This window comes from Varroa jacobsoni, unplaced genomic scaffold (genome assembly GCF_002532875.2).
Source record: "Varroa jacobsoni isolate VJ856 unplaced genomic scaffold, vjacob_1.0 contig03526, whole genome shotgun sequence".
Classification (NCBI taxonomy): Eukaryota; Metazoa; Arthropoda; class Arachnida; order Mesostigmata; family Varroidae; genus Varroa; species Varroa jacobsoni.
This window is the reverse complement of record NW_019215035.1, coordinates 1-26,131: the sequence shown is the minus strand read 5'-3', so window position 1 is coordinate 26,131 and position 26,131 is coordinate 1. Positions and strand designations below refer to the sequence as shown.

The 26,131-nt window shown below is 40.2% G+C and overlaps 1 long non-coding RNA gene across 1 annotated transcript; it reads left to right on the top strand.

Annotated features, from left to right (window-relative positions):
* The first annotated feature begins 16,383 nt into the window (after window positions 1-16,383).
* Window positions 16,384-17,819, top strand: LOC111272841 (uncharacterized). The gene is made up of 3 exons (XR_002687757.2): window positions 16,384-16,694; window positions 17,030-17,233; window positions 17,729-17,819. It is a non-coding gene; the product is annotated as an uncharacterized LOC111272841 (long non-coding RNA).
* Window positions 17,820-26,131: the final 8,312 nt, after the last annotated feature.

The following is a 26,131-nucleotide window of genomic DNA, read 5'->3' as shown; positions in this document are numbered from 1 at the left end:
TCCGCAATCTGAATATTTCAACAAGTTACTAGCAGATCGCAACATAAAGCCCTTTAGAGAGTCTAACGTATAATATATGGTACACAAAATATCAAATCACTTCCATGTTTTGGGCAAACATATTTTGTTTACAGGACACTTCCTATATGTGAAGTCAGTTGATACGATGTGGGCTTATTTAAAGCCCACATTTCAAAGAAGCTATGCGAAAGGCTTACCTTTCATTGTTTCGGACATTTTCCTGCAATAGGACAGCATTTCATTCGCAATTGTACCGATTTCATTGAATAATAAAAGCCAGTTACCTTAACTACCACTCAGTAACACCTTCAGTATCAACTTTCGAACACTCAAGTTCAAGTTTAAAGTGTCAATATGTAGAATATATTCAACCAAAATACGTGTCGAACTGCTCGCCCGACGGTGAAGTTCGACTGTTACCCGAAAAAATTCAATGATCAATTATCGTTTCGCAATTCTCCATTCAGCCCAAAGGGCGCCTGCAGGTTCAGTTCTTGTCTAAAACATCTTGTTAAAATGGTTACCTATAAGTTGCTTTATATAAGATATTTAATATGAATCGATCGTTTTCCGTCTCTAGCATGGTTCAAAGGGACCCGAAGAACGTTTTCTCAGTTGGGCTGGACCGTACTTGACTGGTTGGAAAAGCCGGCCTTACTAAGATTGTTGCCGCTTTCCATTGCGAGTGAATGGCGTTGAAATAATCAAAGTATAAATAATTCAAGCTAAAATATGTTCCGTCATTAATCGTATGGTAAAGCTTTTAATGAATGCATGCTGCACACGTCCCGTGTATCCGAAACGTATTTACAAATAATGTAAAAATTAGTGCCGAATTTTCATTGTCCATACTGCGCGGCCATGACAGCCAGAAGGCTAGAGCTCTTCACAGAGGTAACAGGTGCACTGCATTAATAAATCGCATGTTTCGGTCTACTCAGCCGACTTGGACTTGGTAACTCGGATATGTTAGAAATTTATTGTTCTGCGATTTTCAGTGTAAATTATTTTTCATATTCATCTTGGGTACGCAGTACACAGTCCAACTGTAGCCTATGTACGAAGTACTCAAAATGGTCAAGCGAAAAATTATGCTGTTAGTAATTTGCAAGCTTCACGTTTTTTATAGTTACCTTAATTTTTTAGTAGTTCTCGTGGGGAGTTCAGGCTTCAGTGCCTGCAATAATGTAGGTAGATGGTGCGTCTTACTATGGAAGGAAAGACAAATTGCACCCTACAGTTGCATAGCGTCGGTGTGTCAGGTCTAAGAGGATCCACTCATCAATAAATGAAAATAAGTCTTTTTTTTAATTGTGTGATATCCGGGCATCGTTGACGATGATCGCTCGAAATTAGATCACACAATGCGATTTGATTGATTCATCCCTTTTTAAACATCTCACAAAACATTAAATACTATATTGCAGCTGAGATAAATCAAAGAGCAAACGCGAAAATCTACGTTTTCCGTGTTGACTGGTAAACTTGTGAGGCTGATTGTCTTTGGTGATAGAAGTCCACCATAGAAAATAGTATTTCTAAATTGGATGGGAATCGTAAAATGTGGCTTATTATTACGACTAAGTGTATGCGTAATTTTCCAGTTTATTTTGATCATTTTAATATTTGTGTTATGAGAACTATATCGATTATCAACTTTAGATTTTTTGATATCGCTTTGCAATTTCCCCCTTTTTACGCCTATATGGTTTTTGTTTAGCAGTAATAGTGACACTTTAAACGTGCCACTTGAACCAAGTATAAATGGATATTATCTAAGCAACTGTGGATGATACCTTTGTGTGTAGATTCTTCATAAGCAAAACAAACGAGCATGGTACCACATTGCACGACTCTAAACAAGTCGGTTAATGAAAATAATTTATTTTTTATACTAGATTGCTATTAGCAATAAAAAGTGGGCCTCCTTTTTTTAATTGTGGGTTTACTTCCCGTAACTAGCTTAATTTTGCGCTATTATTCATAAAAAAAAAGGTTCTTTTGTATATTTGGTTGAAGATTCTAAAACTACATGAAACAGTTAAGCGGATTAGTAAGGACAGCACAATTCGAGACAAAAGGCCCCTTACAGTCCAGAAAATTGCAATGTGATTTTTTTGACAGCGGCCATCTCTACATAACCGTTTGTGTGTGGAACAATATTCTTTAACTGGAGTAAGAAGCTTATTTACCAGGTTTGGCCCCTTAAGACTACCAGAACCATGCAATATATATTAGCCGGAAAAGTGTTCTCAGAAATTGAACAGATCAGAACCAGTCTCGGCAAGGAACTCTTCGAGCGGCCTAATAATGCATGAATTGCAAGGTGGTAAAGAAGCCCAAAAGGAAAAAGTATATTCCATCTGAAGTTGGCACACAAACTCGACAAATGTAATCTCACGTTTATAGCTGTTACTAGTTTCCTTAGCTAAATGACTAAAAACATTTAAGCTTTCTTCTTTTGGTGTGTCATTTCCGAAATTTGCCAGAAACAGAGCCTTTCCAGGAAGAAAGAAGGATTCTCTTTCTTGCAAATACACCCGTAGCATTATCGAACAGCTAGATAAATGTAACGGATCATTTTGAAAGTTTTGGTCATCTTATTATTATGTGCGTTACGTGCATGTGAACTGAACCAGAGTCACATTCTTCGTATTTATTTAGACGTGTTTTCATAAATTTTACGTTCCTTTTAAATCCACACGTGATACTAAAACGAACTCGAAGGGTTTAGATCAACTCCTGCCATTTTGTTTTCATCTTGTACGTATATATCTGCGCCTACATAGTATGGTAACTTCTTGTATCTAGTTTGTAGTAATATAGAAAAAAAAAAAATTTGGGATTCTTGTGTAACTAGCATTTATTTAAGATATGTGTGATTTCAAAGCTTATCTCAAGTATGAAATCCGACATATTCCTCTTGATGAAAGGCGTGGTAACCCAAAACAGACAACGGACACTGATAGTATAAGCTGACAAACAACACCTATAGCTATTATTTATAGCCAGTGGCGTGAAAAAAAGTTCACATTCATTGCGTTTTCAGGTAGGAATCGACCTCGAGACTAATCTGCCATAGTGAACACATTCGGATAGACTGAAAACTATTTATTTATGTCAGTTAATAGCTAGTGATTTTCAATAAATAAACGCAGGTTCTGTCCAAAATTTTAATAACGAGGTCCTATTTTGCTCTAAACGGCTACCGATATTATGTTTACTAAACGGTAAGGCTGAAAGTTTTGCGGCAGCTTGTTAATTTTAGTAAGACGCTCTACACTAAAAAAAGAATCAGTGTTATTTTTGAACTGAAAATGACGACTCATTTATTAGTTAGAAGTAAAAACTGCTAAGACATAAACACCCTAGCCACAAACCTGTATTGTTGTTCATCTGAAATTATTAGTCTAGTCTTCAAAGATTACTACTACTATCTTTACAACAGCTAGCTCTTTTTAATTTTTATTAATGTGAAATACACGAAGCTTTCGCACTTAATTTTGAACAAAGATCACCACTTTTTTTTAACTTCTAGTTACGAACTTGAGTGAACTTATTTAGATTTATTGCTTACTATTTAACTCCTTCCTAACAAGTAAAATATAAGTAGCATGTTAGAATTAAACAAAAAAAAAAGCAATTGGAATGCTCTCAATGTGCGAATCCTTTTTCTTCATTCTGCACAGAAGTTGAACGATTTGTAATCGTCACTTGGACCTAACTTCGAAAAGTTAATCCAACTAAATTCTAGACGTAACAATTTGTTTCTATCCCATTCTAGCGGCAGAATGCATTGAAGCAAATCGGTGCTAAGGAAAAGTTTTCAGGTTGAAGTGGTCAAACATTCTAAAGATAGCTATTGGTTCAGAAACAGTTAATTAAATCCTATACGCTCAGTTGAACCCTGCGAGGGTAATGTCTCGCCGACAAGGGCATTGCCACATAACGGAACAACGATCGATTCTCATTAGTCAACGACACCAATCTTAATATTTCATTTGCTTCCAGTGTAGTTTCTATTGCAAATAGACAAAATTATGTTGTAGTCAGTTAGCGATACCTCTTTGGATGTCATACGCGTCCTTACGGTAGCTTTTACGGTAGTGTTTTATGATAATTTCTAGCATATTCTGTTTACCCACTACGGATATGTTGAACCATGTATTGGTTCGCACAACACATCATTTCAGCATAATCGGGCAGTATGTTACACGTGGCTGTAACATAATATTGTCCGTGTCAAAATGTTTCACCTCACAACGGCCCATTGACACGTATTAGGGCCACTTCAATATTTGAAGCAGTCCGTCGACCAGCACCTGGATAGCTAAAGCATTTTTAAATAGGTTTTCGGTAAACAAATTGGCTAGTCAGCTAATAACCGAAGCAGATAGCCGTGGAGAAATTAAGGAGTCGAAGAAGATAAGGGAACATGTTCCACGCAGGCTTGTGCTTCACGTAAAACTTAGCACCACATGGTTAGAAGATGATGCTGATGCGCGCTGTCTCTTCGACCATCAGTACAGGATTCATGCTGTTAACCGTGTCGAATCTTGCGTTCAAATTTCGCTTGAGATCAATCACTTCAGTCGACATAGTAACGACAGACATTCGTTCATGGAAGACAAACATAAAGAACATTGGACTCCTTGAACCCGTCGATATCAAGGGTTAAGAGGGCTGGTTGCAAAGCGGTCTTTAGGCCGTTAGTTTGTTAACATTCAGGCACCGACCAAGCGACACTACGAATTACTGTTCCAAGTCAATAGTGATCTTCTAGAGGTCGTAGAAGAGATATTGGCCTGGCTGACTCATTTGTGGCTGTCGGCTTTATCCCTTGCTTCGCTGCACATACAAGGATGAGACCTGCTGCTAACCAGCTATGGTCTTCAGCCTAGCTCAGGCCATATTTGCATGAGGTGGTTCTGATCGGCGGTGTTACAGATATAGGTATATCTATAATAGGATATAGCGTGTACTGTAAATTAGCACATCGCCATCGTATTTCTAAGCTTACCCAGTTATACCTAATAACGCCTAGAACAGTTAAGTTAGGGTAGGAGCACGCCAGTAGATATCATTTCGGCAGATTCGCCTCTCGCCTTTATTTATTAATACAATGTTAACTATTAGAAATTACAAATTGGACCGAACCAGTCAACAACAGAACTATCGTTTGATGTATCAAAGACCTCCACGCGTTCTAAAATAGCTACTTTATTTTTTTATACGAAGTTCACTGTTATTAATATTTGCTGTCTTTCAATTTTTGTTATTATCATAATTTGACAAACTGATCTTTCGCTACAACATGTCCTTGCATCCATAATCCAGTTGCGTTGTATGATGATAAATAATCTCTCTACACACTGACTCATAGACGCAAGCACACAATACTCGAATACATTATGGCAATATTTGTTCTAGTATCTATGAACAGACAAAATGATGCTTATTAGAAACACCACCTAAATGCCGTTAACACAGCCGATGCGACGGTCGTCGGCATCGTTACCATTTTCGTCGTTGTGACCGTGACCATGCTTATATTAGCTGATGAGGCATCATGTCTTCATGGTAACCTGTTCCGTGCGTGGACAACAGGCGTTGCCCATTTACGGCCAGACGGTATTTGGCCTGACGGGGTTGCAAACGAACCAGGTCGGATACAACCGACAACCCCTGATTATTTTTTTCCACCTTCTTATTTTTCTTCATCTCTTTTGTCGCGGTAGCAAAAAAGTACATGATTGGTGTTTTCTTTCTTTTACACGTAGAGATACACAGGCACGTGGACCAGTTCCTCCTGTTACTGCTGAAGCTCTTATTTTTGCCGTGGCCCTTGTTGTAGGCAAAAGTTATTGATAGTGCTTGGCGTCTTTCACTTCTTGAGCAACATCAAGATTTAAGTTACGTACGACACACGAAAATACTGTGGTAATGTACGCTATGATGAAGCCAAGGACGCTTGCTTGGGGGCTGCTGCAGGAGAACCAGGCGATCCTACTACAGCTGCGCGATCTTCGATTGGAGGTCGTAGTCCGTTCTATTTGGGCTGAGCCAGCTTGATAGGTAGAATCAAATGAAAGAAACTTTATGGTCTCACACAGAAATGTAGCAAACGTCCTTTAACTACATATCATACATAATAGATTGCTTGCATCTAGTACCCACTAAGAGAAAGCTTGGGAACAACTTCGTTCTAACGGTAATAGGGAATCGATTGATTGGAATTGACTATGATCTATAGATAATCTATTCGGAGCATTATTCTGTAAAAAAGATGTTCTTTATAAATGGATAACAACCTTGTAATAAGTATTACTGGATGTAGGGTCTTTAAAAATTCGTAATTAATTTCCTCACATTTTGCATATTCGATAGAGACGAACTTTAGACACGATTGTTGTTTTGTGCGACCAATGAGTTTAACCAAATCGCTATCAGTCCTACCGAATTCAAGAATACCTGTATATAGCAAAATTCAGCACGTAAAGAGGCCCAAATTTCCTCGGAAGTATGCGTGTATTTTAAGTACAAAGCAAAATATTCTATAGACCATGTTGAGCTCGCGCAGACGTTTTAGGCTCTGCTTTATAATATCTATATGCATTATAACTAATGTACGAGGTAGATGGCGCTAGTAGTGAGCGGCAAAACAAAACGGTGGCGCCTTTAGCGTGCTCGAGGATAAAGTCGGTCATCACACTCACGTCCGGCTTTTCGTTCCTTTTCTGGTAATGTGGCCATAACGATAGCAGTTCTGGTCGGATGGACAAATGAATGCAGTGAAGTTCAAAATTTGGCCGAAATATATTTTTACTTTATTGGTTAAATTCTATCAGTTATTCAGTTGTTTCAGTCATATGATTGAGGAAAACATAGACACACAGTTTATATTCGAGTTGTTACTTAACATGACTGAACGTGGCTAAGGAGAGCTGGCTAAAACGGTAGACCCCTGCAATTGAATCAATGCAGTGAATTCTCCGTACAGTTCAGAATTTGAGTGTCTGTTTTTTTAATCTGAGACTCGAATAGAACCTTTATATATGAACGTAATTAGAGCTGATATACTGATCTTACAACACTATTTTATTTTTATAATAATGTTCTCACTCGTAGATCGCTGTCAGTAATATTTTCCTACCAGATTTCGCTTAGGAAGACGTTGCTGAAATATTTTTTGAGTTACTTTTCTGTGTGGAAAAGATTTTTCGGCAGCTTAACTTCGGTGGCGCATCTCTCGGTCGTTGAGACTTACGCTTGTTCTTGTACAGACCTGCCACTACGTAACACGTATGAAAAAAACATTCGTCCGCCTACGGGCATCTCTGCGCTGCTATGGGGAGCCCGCCACCTGAAAGCTAATTCATGTTCTCATTTATTTCTCGTAGGTAGATTTCCTCTCCGTTCCCAAAGTGAACCTAAACAGTTTCACAAAGTAACTCGTCATATATCCCGTGCTCTAAAGCGAATAAACTTTGCTTGAATATGTGTATTTTTTTCATGCTATCGGTATAACCGTACTGAAATGACATGCCGTCGCTGCTGGACGCATATTCGTTCGGCGAACCTTAGTTAATAGTAAAAGAAAGCGATCACCGTTGTCTATATTTTAACTATCCTCATACTCAGCTTATGGTCGGAGTATGTCGCGGTGTACATCCTCATTTATCTCAACTGGTATCCCCCTATTCGTCAGATGAACACATTGTACAATGCGGAAATCTAATTGCCGCCATTATCATATAGGGTAAATTTTCTCCTACAGAATTACAAGCTCCTGTTGATAACATGTTTCTATTTTTCTGTATGTTGAAAATGTACGTGATAAATTAAAGATCGGAAATTACGAATCGCGCGTGGTTACTTAATACAGCATTATGTGGCACACATGACCGTTACTATTTTACTAGTCTTAAATGTTCCTTTGAGTGACCGTCATAGGCCTGGAATGGCTTTCATCTTTGGGATCTGAGGTTCCTTTAAACCTATTACTGCGAGAATCGTGCGGTGCGTGCATACGGCCTTGTAGCCACGCAACCTCCAGATGCGACAATATCTCTTTGTACTTTGGAAATATGATTTTCTTATAGGAAGATTTCAGTAAAAGTTGTTTAGCACGCATGCCTAGAGTCGAACTTGCAACTTCCGTAATAATGATACAAACTTCGCTGCGGCCACGACCATCACACACACACACAGTGTCACGTCTCAGTCACTGTCATTTATTTGACATTTGCGTAAGCCTACGCATGTGTATGCGTATTTCTCTAGAATTTTTATCTTTTTAGACATAAATGGTAACAATGCCATTGGTATCTTCATATGTCCGTCGTTCATGCCTGTGCATTACATTAATGTAGAGAGCGCAATATCAAAGAGGAATTTTTTTACACGATATCTTCTCTAAGAGGTTGGTGATATTCAAAATGACCTAGAGACAGTTGTTCTGATCGAGACATTTTCTTTGCTTTCCTCTAGCTTCATTAAGTGCACTGGCTCAGCGAAGTGTCTATTTTCTCTTCACACTCCCAAGTCAAATAAATCCGCCATTTTGCGTTTAAATGAAAACCCCCCGACAATATGTAGGCTGTGGTTCACTAAGCATGTGACCTTGGCCGTCTCAGTGTACTAGAGCTTAATTTCATGGCTTAATATCTATTGGTGGATTAAAAATGGTGTTCAACATAGTGATTAGTCTTGGAATATCACGCCAGCGTAATACAAAAATGTAAATCAACAGCAACGTTAGAATGATCTTTGGTAACCGAGCCGAAGTTATAAAAATGTTAAATAAACTCACGAGCTTTCATGGAAAGTACATAACGCATTTAACGGTATGATATAGACGGCAGATTTCAAATAGGCCTGTACAGGGTAAACTTTGGCGAAGTTCCTGGTCTTTTTGAGGGGGTCAGCGGATGTCGTCATTGTAGCTGACCTGGTCGCCCCAGTCGTTTCGTTTTTTGCCCACCACGATTTTTAGTTTCACACCAACCAAGCTATTTGTCCTGTGTCCTCTTTGGTAGCTCTAAAACTAATGGACTAAATTGAAGTGCATGCAAGTTATGACAATAAAGCCGCCGGCGACATTGGGTTGATTAAAGGCTCACAGTGGCAAAGGATGAAACAGGAAAACGAAGGCAAATCCTGAAACAGGCCGCCGGCCGAATGCTGGAAGCAGAAAGCATTCAGCGGCAACTAGCTAGGTTCTTAGAGAAAAAATAATTGTCCGGAAAACAAGTAGCAAAAACGCTGCAGCAAAGGCCGGTGGCCATGTAAAGATAGGATAGAAAGGAAATTTTGACGGGAACGTATCACAGGGCCGTTGAGTTATTAAGGCCCTGAGTAGTACGGCTAAGAAGGGGACTGTTAGCTCACGAGTTCGTTGAATCTTGTGTTGTTTTATAACAATTGGTAGAACCAACGGAGTGAGTGTCCTCTTGAGATGGCATGGAGTGAAGCCATGTGGGCGACGGACGGTGCTCTCGACGCTAGCTGATAGCCGCTATCCCCATCGTACTCGCGAGTTCAGAAGCCAACTGGTCATATAGACCGTCACTAATACAACAGCCAACACTAGCAGCAGTAACGAACACAGGCATAGCAGCGGCATTATCTCTAGGCATCTATGGCACTAGCGGCAACCAACGCTCTTTTCTCATACGATAGAGCATGAAGCCGAAGGAGTCTAGCGACCTCGAGTCAAGCAACACTGAGAGAAAATCGTATTTCTAATTCACCCAAGAGTTTAGGAGGAAATGTGAAGTGTCAGAGGATCAAGGTCCGTTTCACTGCCAGTGATAAGGTTGTATGTGTGACGACTTCGAAGGACTGCACGGGCAACCGGACAACGTCGTATAACAGGACAGACATTTATTCCGATTCAGATCTGAACGTAGTAAGGATTTTGCTTATTATACGCACCAACTTGGACGCATTTGCGCATGAATGCTAGTGCACTAGACGAGACGGGACTGGAGGCGTAAAAAACCAAAATTAGATACACAGTAAATTTCGTCCAGTCTATGCATCAGTGCTTATCGTGCGTATGTATCGCGGGTTCCAAACTAAGGGAGTCGACCGCGACAAAGTTATGAGAAGCAGAAATTGGGTACTGATATGTTAGAAAAATCAGTTTTGTTTCTGTGGTATAAACCTTTACACCTTAAATTGAACGACTGTATTATACAATGATATAATCGTAGAATTATTACGCTTTAATATGGACTAAACGAATCAAATGGTATTTCGCTTCTATATGTCCAAGCCTCCATATACGCCACATGAGTTAAGCATATATGTAAAAGTATAGAGTACTTTTAATGTGATTAATAATCATTGCAACTTCCTTCGTTCTTTACAACTTTATTTCGGGGAATGTCGTATATTGTGCATTTAGCCAAATTAAAAATGATTGTAGCCAGCCAAAGACGATTTATGTCTTGCAAGTTGGCGCTGTCTCAATAGTTTTGTTCGGACTGTGCAGGCTTTTCGTCATCTGTAAATTCGGAGCATCACCTAAATTGCCCGACAAGTGGTTTAGCATCTAGAGAGAAATAAACGGAACTACATCCTTCTCTGTCCTTTTGTGTAGCTTGTATTCGCTGTACGAAAGGTCCCGTCTTTACAGAGCCAGACTGTTTATCCGAGTAGGCCAAATGACCTTCTGACGGAGTCGCAGATTGCCACAAACTCCTTATCCATATATTTTGTTCTATTTTTGCAATTCGTGCACTCGTGCTCGCGTGCCCAAATAATACTTTAATCGATTGAAAAGTTTATCTAATTGAGTCAATATTTTTCCGGGTGGCGAATTCCCCGTCAGCCACTCATCCTGCATCAAACAGAGCAAAATCCTCCTCCTGACCCATTTTGCCACGTCATCTGTGGTGAGCTCAAAACGCCGCCTCCCCATCAAAACTTTTCGCCATCACTACTGCTGATTCTGGCCACAGTTCCCTGCTGTTTCAGTCGAGACATCATGGTCCTGGTTACAGATACATGCAGCGCAGAGCGTCGTCTCATGCATTTATCCACTTTATTAAGTACAATAAATGTGGCGCACGCAAACAGGTATGATTTGTACCCCGTACACGTACCTTTATACCTAACATATATACAAGCTCATGAACATATTTATGTATATGTAGGTGTACCTTGTATGTTAATGAAAGCAAGAGTTACATTCTCTCCGTGGGAAAAAGACCGGAGTGGGATACCAGGTTTGCGCATTTGTAAAGATAAGCTGGCGTTCTTTAGCCATTGCGCGGACTATTACGATAGCGTCGTTGACAATCGTCGGTCGAGTGAAGTGTTGGCTGTATCTGGCATATACTGTACAGATCCCTCATGATGTTGACGGGTGCAAGAGATTGAAACAGTCATTTACGATCATTTTTGAGGGTGCAACATCTTTGTAGGAAAACGGCCCGAACAAGTTCACGTATCGAAATCACAAAAATACATATTTCACTGTAATAAACTAAGTGGCCTTTTCGGCCATTTTTTTGGCTTTTCGTTAAATAAATGAGTATCGATCCTAAGCCTCATCGAATACTCAAAGGATGATATTTTGCTTTACAATTGTTGCGTCTAATAATCCAATAGTAAATTTAATTCAAGTAATCTGCCGAAATCCAGCATTTTTTTTTAACAGGAGACTTAGGAAAAGTAAGTTCGTTCCCACGAAGCTAGTATTCAAGCATATTCGTGGAGCAGTAACTATTTAATTATTGCATTTTACGATTCAACCAACAAATATACATGCAACTCTCTCATTATTTGCACTCATATGGCAAGGACGTAAGCGTCCTGAGGCCCCCCCCCCCCATATAATACGGTACACGCCAATTGAGTCCACTAGTCAATAGCTAACTCTCGTTTCGTCTTTCTCTACAGGATATGTCTGCGCACCGCAAAATTCCAAAAAAAAAAGACGGATTAATACTTATACACTTTAATCCTTATATCGAGAAGGCAATTTTTTTTATTACATATGGTGGCCATGAACGTCACGTCATCCTTCTATAGATGTTCTGCATTGCTTTGATGTTCCCCCTCCTAAGCTGTTCTAACATAAGTTTTCATAGCAACTTTACTGATTACGCGAGATTTACATTATATTTTTTAATAATTTTATATTGAACTGTATCTAAGAGATATTCATTTCAATATTTATTATACATCTACATATAATGCCCTGTCTCGACGAAGCTTGGACGTAACGTCGTGATGCGTACTACTGCTGCTGCGAGGACGGGTAGAAGCGCATTGAGATGTACAGCTCAATAGTCTCGCAGGGTAATCGCATACCACCTTGCAATAAAAATACTTCAGTAGTATATAAAAAAACTGTCTAAAGGCGCTTACGAGACTCGCTTGTATCTTTCTGTTCTGTTTCGTTTTTCGTTTGATAATGGATACACGCATACGGAACATAGGTAGGGAGGTGTGCCCTTCTTCGACAAAAGGCCGAAACAATTTATTTCCAATATGATGCTGAACCTCTCCGTCTACCCGAGTCCTGCAATTCTTCTTTTACCTTAGAATTAATCATTATTGGAACCGTAATCGAACGGAGAATAGGCCAATTTGATTTGTTCAACTGACGCTTCAGCAAGCGGTCGACAAGCTTAGAAGATTTGTATGAAACTAATTTCGTATTAAGTAAAGACTCAAGGCCGATGTTAATGGTAATATTAACTTGAAAGTCTAAAGGTCTCAGCAGTTAAAGGTAGGAGCAAAATGTAACACGTTTTTGCCAAAGGCGATAGTACAGTTAGCTATATCCGTCTACATTTAGCTATATCCGTACAGCTTTCGACATGTAACATTTTTTCCATTTTTTTTTTAATAAAGGAACCAAGAAGACGGAATAAGGGAGCGAGACTACAACAAGGTGATACTTTCTGCTATTTACAGATGTGCTGTTATTTGAGTGGGTTAAGGTTTCAATGAAAAGATAAGCATAAGCTTAATACGCTCGCTGAGATATAATGCAGTTGTATCGTGTACCATTCGAAGCGTTCTAGCATCCACTTGTAGATCAATACAAGTCATCATTGTCATTAGCATTCTATAGCAGCAGTGATTTGATTGTTCGTATTTCTTAGCTTTGCAGTAGATCAGTAAATTCTTCACTGTCTCACCTGTCTTATTCTCTGTCTATTTCTAATAAATATTTCTGTTAATCACAATGTGTACATTGCTGGAAACGCTACCAATGTGGCATGCCGCCGGCCGGTACCCTGCAGAGCCTGCAGGCAAAGTGTGCAAGATGCTTGCCGTGTAACATTATTCATAGTCACAGAACCATAAAAAGAGCAACTCGCAACGCACAAACGCAACGAGGATCAGGGATGATCCCGATGCCGCTGATGACGAGTTTTGTCCGCAGTGGTTGGAACCAGGGCCTGGAAGACGTACGCCAGGCGCCACGCTACCGACTCGATCAAAAGGTGGGGCACAGCCTAAGCGTTATAGCGGCCATTAAAATCATGCTTTAAAGGTTGCGAAGGAAAAAGTGGAAATGAGGGTGGAGGTTAACAGCTGCCGGTAGGTCTTGCGAGCCGACCGATCTGAGCGATGCGAGTTACACGTCGATATAGGTACCGAGACCTTGCATGCCTTTTTAGAATGCTAGGGGTATCTAGGCAATGTGGGCTGTACAGCGAAAGCTGGGCGACCCATATCAACTAGCCTTACAGGCCCTTCGCTCAGAATCACGTAGTACCGACAGCAGGGCACCGTCTGTCGTTGAGTGATTAACACAACTTTCAATCCAGCGTTTTTGTAGCGAACTGGACTAGAACAGAGGATCGGAAAAAAGACCTGAGGCAAGAGGAGTAACCAAGAACGGTAGATCGAGCCCACGTTTTGCATCTAGTGACGAACCACACACAGCTAAACCAACGTAAGTCGTTGAATGTATCGCATCATGTTTATCATAATCTATCCAAAGCTGAGCTCAAGCTAGAATAGCAAACGGAATTACTGTAATGATATGTGCGAGCTCGACCAGCTGGATCCACCTTAACTATGAACTTAACTAGCTATGAAATGAGAATTTGAACTTGGCGGATTTTATCATAGACTCTCGATTTCGGTTGTCTTCGATAGACATGGCTATGAAGTATTGCACATCGGTATGGAAAAACTACGACGGTGCTGAAAAGAAAGTTAAGTAAGTCGCTTCATATGTAAACTACACAAAAATTTACTTCAAATGGCTACGTAGTTAAGTTTCTCGCATGGATGGGAGGACAGGAGGTTAATGTCGTGTTTCTCATAGGCCCAAAGAAATAATTTCAAACTAAGTAAACTAGGTGATCACGAAACACAGAGCCTCCATTACATTTTACATATCGGTCTTCGTAAAACCGGTGCGTTATATTTCAGTAAAATCTTTATTTCGAAACATCTACATTTTTATTTGAAACCGACGCCTTTTTGTGCTTGCGGATTTACTAACGAAATTCCTTATTGTTTAAGCGCGTTTAGAACAACTTGAACCTATCTTAAAATCCTAGTTTAATGTAATAATCCTGTCTCACCATTTGGCGTCTGGGACTATAAAGAATCTTATAATTAGTCATGATATATCAATAGGAAACATAAATAAATGCATTTTATAGATTATCAGGTATCCAAATCATCTATTAATAGCAGGACAAAAAATGCAATAAAGCTCTGCCAAATCGCGCGCACCCAGTTCCTTTTGAAATTGAGCTAAAATTTCTCGTAATGGCTAATTAAGGTCACGAGTTCTCGAGCTGTTCTGTCAGTTGGCAGGGCAATCGCAGCCGCCACCAACATACTTTCCTTAAATGCACCCTTAGAACAGGTTTTGGTTTTGCCTACCATATGCATTGTTTTGACTGATCCCACGCTGCGGCCAAAGTTGTGGCAGGCTAAGCGTTTTGGATACGCTCTGATCTTTTCCACCCATCTACGATGAAGTATATGTAAAATTTTTCTAGCTTCACCTTGCAGATTCCGATACAACAATAGCGACAGTAGCAGGGACCCAACAGCGATATGTCTCCCCGTTACTCCCCAAACCAGTGGCTTCCCCTAATACGAGCGAGGTGAGAGCATTCGCCGGTATGTTCCATTAGGGGCTAAAAGTTCAGTGATGATCTACCAAGCAAGTCGTCACGAGATTGCAGCCTTCTTTATGCTGAGCGAGCATTATGGTCTTATCTAATCTACAGTAGCCAGGTACGATCCAAGGACGCGGAGTGCTTCACTATTTTGCCACAACAAGAGCGTGCCATTAGTACGATCATTAAAGAGTAGCCTGAGGCTCTTTATAAGCAGTCAGTTTAATAGAAAGAAGGAAAATACGTTGTAAAGGATTTAGGTCAAAAACTTCTTATCGGATATACGTTTTATCGACAGCCTTAAGTGTTATCTAGGATTAAATTGAAACTAACCAAGTATAATTACAACATAGGTATGTCACTATTATTCATTATATATATATTATAGCTGAAACAATATTCGAGAACGAACAAATCGCAGTTCGTTTTACACGTGCTATCGAATCTCATCAAGAAACCCTCAAAGAGCCTTTTTGCCTTTTAAGATACCCACTCCTATCGAAGCTGCCTAATTACGCGAACAATGAAAACGCATATTAATAGCTGAAATTAATAACGAGTAGTTCATGTCGTTAGCAGACACATTCAGATCCATATGTACTACCCCTACTATTTTAAGGCCATTCAATGTGGTGGCAGTAGTTCACAATAGAAGCCATGCCATCCAAGTAAATCGGCTCATTCTACATCGCCATGCTGAAGTCTTCCCGTCGAGGTACCATGCCAGAGTTGGACTATCTTGGACAAGGTTGAGCCTATCCGAAAATCCATCAGAGCAATAAAGGCCATAAAAAATGGTTACTCTAGGCGCCGACGCTTGCCGTACAGCGCAAGACTAAAACTAGTTGTCAAGATTAATTGACCAAATTATAAAAGCCTACTACGAGACAGCATTGGTCGGCAGTCACCCGTGGCCAATTCTCCTCGAGTAAAACTGAACTTAAAGATCAGCTAACGAACAATGGTAATAACTTCCACTGATAGATCTGCCGTGACGCCCAAACATAACTTAGCTAACTTTTGTCATCAATCAGAGACATGTTCAGATGGGTATTTCGAAGCCAAACTCCATCAAAATATGTGTCTCTCGCATTGTCCGCTAATCACGTCAGTCTATTCGTCCTCCATTCAACCCTTCACCGTGGCTCGGTTCCTGCCCCGTTTTAGCATGTCGGCCACACTCATCTGACTAAAAGGGACCTTGATAAGTAACATTTCGTTCAGAGCCGTACAGTTTGTTTTTCTTTCTCTCTAGTAGTAATAATCCGCTATCTTTATCAAGGATGCACAGTCGTGCTCACTTTGCCACGCAACTCGCTAGCAGGCATCCATCATTGGACCGCGATGGTGGAAATCCAGCAAAGGTTTAGTAGGCCACTTTGCTTTTATACATGCTTGGAGGGGAGGAAGGGGCCGCTAATAGAGTCGCCACAAAAATACGGGCCGAGATGCGAGCATCCTGTATGCCTTGTCTTGTTTGCCGCAGAGAAAGTGGAGCTTCTTCAATACCTCACGGATCTTGGTGATTTTACTTTTTCGTATAAATCAAGCCAGACAAAGGTTAGTATTTCTTTCCGATCGTTTTCTCAGTCAGAGTCGATGATTAGCGCTGTCAGTAGCAGTCGGTCTAAAATTAGTATAATTCTACGTAGACCCCAGCCCACGGGGTTTGTAAGCTTCAAATTACGTTACTATTTATAAAGACATATAGTCGTTTGGTAAATACCAGACATCCAAGCCAATGTCTGTTGTTCATAGACGAAAAGCTACTAGAAGGCTATTAGCTCGAATGTTGCCACGAAAATGCCACATTGAACGAAAACCACAGACTTTTACTCGAATTCTAACAGCGGCATAATTTATTTGTTACGTTTCGTCACATCCCAAATTTTCAGGTTTGGAGCTGAATAACTTGTCCGACCAGTTTTTGATACCATAGCCATTGTGAAATCCAGTGTTACGAAAGCTGTTTGTCCTCAATTGAAGAAAAAAATAGTATAGTTTTTTAGCGTGAAGTTTCGTGCACACATTGAGTACAAATAAACCTGTCATTTGAAATCTTGCAGAGTACCTCTCGCGTCTGACATCATCGTGACAACGTGAGATTTTCTTTTGTCCATCGAACTGTTTTATGCAATGCAATTGGCCGACTACGATCCCTTGTTGACCGTTTCGTTATTCTCAAGCATTTTTATTGTATAACACCTTTCTAGTCTTATTAATCATGACCTCTTACGAATAGCAGTATGGCCTAATTCTGAGCTTAGGCGGATCTCCCGATGTTGACCATTTCTTGTCTTGCTTCATATTGCCATAGAGATAACACTTTTTGACATCCGTATTAATTTCTCGTAGCGACCCGTAACTAAGTAGTGGGAAGGTGATGGAAAGTAAAAACAGCTATAAACATTTTTTCTATTTTTCAAGTATTCCCCTTGTTCATTCTTTTTTATTGTTGTACTTCTATATACAGTTCGATAATTCCGTACGAATTTGATCTTGAGTTCAGGTCCGCTGAATTTCCATCATCCTAATTTAACTAAAAACTATACAACAATAGCAATAAAAAAAATCTTGTTAAACTTGTTAAACAGCTTTACCGATGCCAAGCCTAAACATACCTTTGGAGACGGACGAGGTATCTTGGTTCGGAGGGATGGCCGATGGTGGGAGACAGAAATGCTGAATACTGAATAATAAATATATTTTTAATTATCATTCAAATCATACATTCTATTTTTTATACTAGTAGACACTTAGGCACACAGCAGTTAGGTCTTGGGTGAGCTACGGTTTACCGTATTCGATAATTCATCCTAAAAAACATAACGCTCATTGTAAAAACTTTCTATCACTAATAAATAGGACGGTCGCTAATGCTTTCTAGTCTGATTCGACCCAACACATCGTTAAGATAGACACATATATAGAGTACGGCTATAGATAGAGACACATATATATATAGTACGGCTTTTATATATGTGCAGCCAGATACCTCCACCGATCGATCGCTATCCAGACGGTCAGATTTAGCTCAATCGCGTTATTATTATTATTATTATTATCGCTAATTGTTAACGGAGAAGCAAGGAAATCAAACTGTTTCGTCGGACGAGTTACTAAGACTCGATTGATTGACTGCTGTCGCACTTGAAGTTCATGAAGTGGGCCAATTTAGTATGATGTAATGTTTTCACACAAAACTGACGGCAAGCCAAAGCACTAAGGGTCAAAGGATTCCATTTCTGATCGTATAGCCACACTTAATGTCATTACGAAAAATACATTGCCAATGGTGGCGTACTGCGTACTGCGAGTTTATATGATTTGTTGATCTAGGATACAATACTATACAAGAAGATGTTCCCTGGGGGCGGTTTTGGCAATGCAACCGTGGTCATGGCACAGTCATCAGTATCAAGTCTCGCGTGTAGCCTTCGCTGAATTTATTTAGAAAAAAATTAATGTTGTCTAGCAAATTTGTTGTGCACTGAGAACTTTGTGCAAGTTTAGGTCAACCATTTTATACGTCGGATCAACCGCTTGTACCAATTCGTCCATATTACTAATGTATGATAGAACACGTGCGATATAGGTTCACTTGATACGGTTCATTGATCATCTCGGAATCATTTTTTAACCAAGTTCTAATTACACGAAACGGACAGATATTGATAAGGTGCAAAAAATACCATTAAGATAAAATGCATGTACCGCATTCGAAGGCATGTGGAGTCTCTTTAAATCAAGAAAATGTTTGGATGCGATAAGTATCTAGTTTAAACCATTGTAATTTGTTTTCCCCTTAAAAATACATGGTGAAACTACCAGCGGTGGGCTGTCCTGAGAAACACATCTACCCTGGTCGCTCGTAAAGGCACGTACATGATAGAATTTCTCATCGTTACATCGTTAATTACATCGTAGATCATTGTACAGGACAGAGGAAAGCAAAAGAACGCACGTAAAAGGTAATGGAAGCTATTACCAATGTTACGAGTATGCGTGTACTAGGAGCAATCGCAACTAGGGCCGTATGTCCCCGTTTGTTCTCTATATCATTCAGCAGCGCCCTGATTTCCTATTAACGATCCGCGCCGACGACTTAAGATCTACCCTCGTAGATCTTTTGAGCCAGCCCTGGTTCGCCCCGTGTGTTGCCCTATCCAAGACAACGGGGTGCCCACAGGCCACGGAGCACACAGTTATTATCCCTCCTGGAAGCGAGCTTATGAGTGGCAAACAAAACACTAGGAAAACCGGTGAAGCGAATGAGCCAAAATGCGTCTAGAAAGAAGAAACTAGTGGTATATAAAGACATGCAATTGCTACTGCTAAGTCTAGTGTAACCGCCACAGACCCAATGCCTCTAACAGCTGCTGCAGGATGCACAAAGCTGGCGGCTTTCAAAATTGTTTCCGCCGCCGCCAATCGCCGTTCCGGATAAGGGGGAGAAAAGGAACACCGATACCAAGGTAAACAAGCAGCTGGGACAGATCAGCGATCACGTAAACAAGGAAGCGTGCAGAGCAAGCAACCTGAGCGAGGCTAGTTAGAGCTAATGCATCCATCTTCGCTTACCACTACATGACAGGAAAGCCATTCGCAGACTAAAATCCATAGCTGACCTACAAGCGCCCTCCGATAGGCACGCGGAGATAGGTCTTTGTTCCTTTTAAGTTGAAGTAGCATCGTCGTTGGTGGTGATTTTGGTCATGTAGCGGTGATATTCACATCATAGAGTTTTTTGATAAAGCCATTTGTGCTGCGACCTAAACCTTGTGATTTAATTGTCTAATATATGATAGCTAATATTACTGAAGGTGCAGATAGCTGAAGGCATAGAATCGCCCCAGCTGAGGCTGATGTACTATGCATAATAACAAGCGATAGAACTAGCCAACATTTTCTACAAGATTGAAGGTGATTAACACAGTACTGCGAATGTATAACCGGGACGAATACTGCTAAGCAACAGACGTGCCAGTTTAGCCACACAACACTCTCCTCGTCCATAGAGCTCAATATCAGCCAACTAGAATCAATTCTAGGCAATCAAATCGGCCATATGGGTGTAGATGCCGTTTGCAGATTGCAGACCTTTTTAGTATATCAAGGTTCGTCTCTCTCTCTCTCGCTTGGCGCAGGGGTTACTCTCAATCATGTCCTATGGGCGCCCAGACGAAAGGACAAATCACGACACACTGATCTATGTCACCAGGTTTTGCAGTGCTGAGTAGCCGACCTTCAAATTAGCGTGAGGAAGCGACTTCAGATGTGTTGCTTCACTATTTGCTTTCAAATATTCGCATTTGTGAAACACGTCTCTACAAACTTTCTGTTATTGGTTCCGCATTAAAAACCCTCAAGCCTTCAATCAAGATCACCTCTAGTGAAGTTAACTAAGAGTAACTATCACATTATCCCGAAAAATCATTTCCTTATTTTCGTTGATTGCTTGTTAAACAGCATGTATTGACAAACTCATCACCCAAGAAAGTTCTGTATAAGCCTAGTACTGAGCATCAAACAATTTAGTAAACTGAAATATGCGGCCTCAATTAAATAACTACACAATTGGCTACCGGCTTTTCATAATGATATAACTAAAAGTAGGTTATTATATTTTGTAGCTAGAGTAATTGCTGCCACGATCAGTCGCTCGGTTGTCTCTTACCTGCTCACATCTCCATCGTTATGGGGGACCAGTTTGTCTCAGTGGTGTACTAGCTATACGACATTATGGAATAGAGTTTATTGTTGGTAAACGTTGTAGACGCAGATCTAATATCGTTGTTCCGTTTAACGACAAGGCGTCCCATCCCCCGTATTCCCGCTCATCAAAGCCAACCGTTGCTTCTTAAATGAGAGCCCCGCGTTGCTTCAAGCTAAAGGAGCATAAGAAATGCAGCATAATAATGCTATCATCTCTCTCGCGACATGTTCCCTCCGATTTATATCTTCCTGTTCCATCCCGATAACATCTGTTCAGCATCTGACAGACAATGAAGATTATGATAGCAAGACTGCGTGTTTCTGTACATATACATCGACGTGTGTGCGTTGATGGCGTGATAGCTTCCCACAACGTCTACGCAATGGCTTGCGTTGTGCGGTGGTGCTTAGGCGATCCGGCTGGGCCAGACGGTACGATATTCTTGTGTAAAATCCTGCGCTTGACGACGTTCTGGTAGACGCGACCGCAGATGTCAGCGGTCGGTAGCGGCTTTCACATAGACAAACTTTAACACTGCCTCCCTTTATTACTGGAGAATTTAATTTTACCAGCAGCGCACAGACGACCAGTCAAGACACGATCTCCGCTTGACCGCTAGAGTGACCAGCTAGAGTTTAACGGAGTTTCGTTAGTCTGACGACATACTGCTACCTAGTGTATTCCGGTCATAATTCAGAAGTCTTCGAGTTGCCGCTAGCGCACCCTGCTAGATGCCAGGCAGGCCATACTCTTTCAGAAGTCGCTTCAGCAAAGCTGCCGAGCCTTTCACAAGATGAGTCCAGTCGCCGGCGGGTAGGCGGTAAGCGCTAACGTCCGATGGTAACGACCGTCTTTTCGTCTGCACATATATGTATTTATTAGATAATGCAGATAATAAGCAAGCTGACCGTGCATCATCAAATTATTTTTTTAATAAGACAAACTATCATTGTTTTTATTGTTAGTCATCGTTTGCGGCGCTAATAGCCACAATAATGTATCTAATAAAGATAAAAATAAAGACTCGTTTGATAACATGAGCTTGTTTATATGCTAGTGCCTTCTAGTTTGAATTTGTTACGATCAACGAGCATCTGTGCTACGAACATATTTGTCAAAAGGCTAGGCTGATGTTGATACGATTCTATAGTTCTAATTAGGTGAAAAGCTTTATAACAGATATGTGAATTGAGAGGTCCCCAGCTGCATTAAATGGTTACAATGCGTTTTATTTGCAGCAGGTCATCGTTTCCTGAGAAAACCAGCTGATTTTCTCCTCCAGATCGGAGACGACTGGGAGGTGGTTGTGTGTGTAGCGGGGAACGCGCCATGTTTAGTGTTTTGACGCTTAAACAAGCACACTTAGGCGCTTTACTGTCCAGGGCAACTTCAGAGGAAACGGTTCTGAAAATGCCGAGCATCATCGCTTCGTTCGCGGCTTCAGTGCTCTGCGGTAATGGCAAATATTGGCAACTTAAACACGTGACACACAGCTTAATGCTTTACGTTGGCCGTACTGTATGCACGTCGCATGTCTCTGAATATATTTAACCTTGAAGCGCAATGACATAGACAAGGTATAGCAATCCTCCGTCTGACACCGCTATTACGTATGTGATTCCGATACATGCGGCGAAATCTCGCTTGCCGCCCGGATGTATATGGATACCACATGTATATACATAAGGATAAATCAGTTGAACTGCTAAAACGGTAGATTATACCGCAAAATCTGATGTGTGTGTGTGTGTGTGCGAACCGGTTTGTTTTTGTCTTGTTGGTGTTTCCGTATTGTAATTATCAGTTGGATCTAATATTGAATTTATTGTTCGCATAGACCTTAAGTTAAAATACCTTAAGTTCATAAATGCTTTACAAGCAAAGTTAATGCGATTTAAAACTTTAGTAGTTGCATGGTCTGTCTAGAATATCCATCACTTCTCTGAAATCCGTTGTCGATGAGCAACAGGTTTCTGAAAACCTAACGGATATATTCATTCAAAATCCGCATGTGCTACAAATAACACAATGAAAATACGATACTAGCCTATAATTTGCTTATATGACAACGATAAGCCGCGACTTCACGCATCACTGTTTTTCAAGCCGATCATTTTCGAAGGGACCTATGATTGCCTTCTATATCAACCTAAAACTATATGTTTAATTTACTTTACTTGCTTTTTGCTTAACTATAAACAGACACACACACACACACACACATATATATATGTATATAGACATATATATCTAGGCTCTTCTTTGAAAATATCCAGCGTGCGTCTCGAAATGTGCTTGTTACCATTATTATTATAAAACGATGCAGCCGAGTAATAATTTATATGCTACTGGTGGCCTACTTCAAACTCCATGTATAATGAAGTACACTTACGTGAATGAAGGAAAATCATATATTTTGTTTCTATACATTAATGGCAAGTGGCCACGGCAATGATTATCATTGCTTTTTTTTTTAAATGTGTGCAAAGAGGAATTCTAGAGCTCGCAGGTAAGAACCACTTTCTGTGGCCTGCTAAACGATCAGGCCATTATAAATGCGTTTTCCAATTTTTTTTTAATATCTAAAAAGTCGAAGTCTAAAATGCTATTTTCTAAACGATTAATTCACGGGGCACTGTAGATTTTCCTGGGAAGTATTCAGCGTGATCCACGTGCTTCGGGAGGAGGATTAAGGTGTCCTCCTCAATGTTGTTGCAATCGAGATAAATTGCAAGCTCTGTTTATCAGGTGAATTAAAATAATACTAATATAATTGTCCTGTCAGAAGACGTGATGTACACGTTATCAGCACCCGGGGATAGCCTTTGGCAAAAACGGGATTATGATGCTAGCAGGATGTCTATTTTGGGACTTTTAAACAAGAAACCGGGCTCAATGATAGGGGAAGCATAGCTTGTACTATTCCCATGGAGCCACTTCGAAGTTTCGATTTAACTTTACGGTTTACGATATGTCAACCACGTTATGAACTGATGCTCCTTTTTCTGTCTTTTACCTCGTTATGCTATGAATTTTGCAAGCGTTCATACAGTGGTTTGCCGCTTCGATGACCATAACTTCAACCGAAGTTATTCTGCAAGACAACAACGACTTAACCGAAATTGATGAAACGTATCGTGAATCGAAACCATGTGTACAATAGTTTGGATCCTCGCGTCCTAATCGCGATACCACACAGAATCGATTGTTTAAAGTGGATTAAGAAAAGACAGTAAGCGCCCTTTAAGGATCAGAAAACAGGTAACTGTTATTAGGAAAAGCCAAGTAGATCGAGTCTATGATGGAACGACAAGACAGGGCCTAAATATCGGCCTGCTTTCTTTATCTACCACTGGACACAACCTAACATGGAGGTTAGCATGAAGTCGAGTTTTTACTGCACCCGATATGCAGGACCGCCTTTTTGAACAAAACGTGTCTTAATTTAGCATCATCCTAATCTAAAAACGAGAAGCGTGACATGTTTTAACACATGTTCACTTGTACCTAAAAAGGATCGACCCACACTTCCAAAGTAAGGGGACGCATTATTAGTAAATATAGTAAAAGACACAGTAAAAAACAGTACAATAGTAAATACAGTAGAAAACTATTTTCATCGTATAACTTAAGTCCATTATCTGTGTTATTGTGCATGCTGTGTTTGAGTAATGCCAAGCTTGTCTAACACATCTAACTGTTCACTCAGAGCTCCGTCGCCGCCTTAAATACTCTACATATATATATCGCGTATCGGGCTTAGATATAAATATTTGGTCATTTCTGCACTATAGGCTATGTACAGAAGGTAAATTCTATATGGCGACGATCAATTCCAATAAAGAATTAACAGAGTCCTCACATAATGATTCATATATGAGCCATACGTTTAGTGCTATTAAACAATGTCACTTCAGCAAAGAGTGAGGTGAAAATACGGTTTGTCGGATTACGTTGTGCATGCCACGCATACTGCGAAATACTTCAAGAGAAACACTGTCTCAGTGTAGTAGCACAGAGGTAAGAAAGCTGCCATGCCTGCTGTTACCTGTACGGGACGTACACGTCGTCGGGAGCAAGATTAGGTCCACAGACCGTGGTAAGAACGTGCGTAGAAGAATACAAGCAGACGAAACCGCAAAAAAGGAAAAGGACGCTCATGCTTTTTGTCTCGATTACTCGGATATCTGCCATAAGTGTGTTTTAATAAATAAAACAAATGACAAAGGAGGAGGACTACACATCGTGGTTTGATCCGCCAGAACTAATTGTCGCGCACGCGATAGGGCTGTTCGCTGATCTGACTAGGTTATAATTGTCGACCGATCTGATTTTGGAGCGAATTTGTCGTTGCGCGTATACATCTAGTATATGTTTATATGTATGCACAGAAAATTCGTTCAATCGAACAGCTGCAGAGCTCATGAATGAGGCCCATATTTCAGCAGCTCTTGTGCCAGTTAATAAAAGCGCATAAACGGCAGTCAAACGATTTACGGAACGTGGCAAACTATACTAAGTTCTTTATAACTAACAACCTCGTACTAAATGAAACCCGTCAACTGTACCCTTCGAGTTGATATCATATCTTAAGGCTGTTTATTGTAAATAGGTTGAAAAAGGACAGATATATATATATAGTTTATTTTATATCATTTGCTTTTACAAGTGAGCTTTTCCATCTAACAGTACTATAGTGTTTCAGCTCTGCTTTTATGCATATTGGCATGCTGATAATGAGCGTCATTGTTCCCATCTTGACAAACGAATAATCCACGATTTTCCAAGGAATATCTGTTTCGTGAATCCCGTAACAGTGTTTATAAAAAAATCGAGTCAATGTAAAAGCTTTTTTCTAAAGAGATTAGCGTTGTATCTCTTTGAGTATAATGAATTGTAAGTGAAAGGTAAATCGGGATCGACACGAATCAGCTTGGAGTTTTTAAGTTTAAAATATTGTTTTAGGTATTTGCCGCTCGTCTAGGTAATGATAACATCCGCTGTACCCGCTTTAATTGATCAAAACAGAATTATCTCAAGACAACTATGTATTTATTTGAATGTTTCGGCCTGCCCTGAAATCTACAATATACTCAGCAAGGTAACAGCTAAGTTATAAAGTTCTGTTTTAGAAACTGACGCAACACTTCAGCGTGCTAGTATTTGAGCGCAACAACGTGAGCTGTCGTATGTGAAGATGGAACTGCAATACTTCGGTCCAGTTAACAAAAACAAAACAAGTGCGCATACGCGATTCAATCGATCTCGGATTATGAGATCC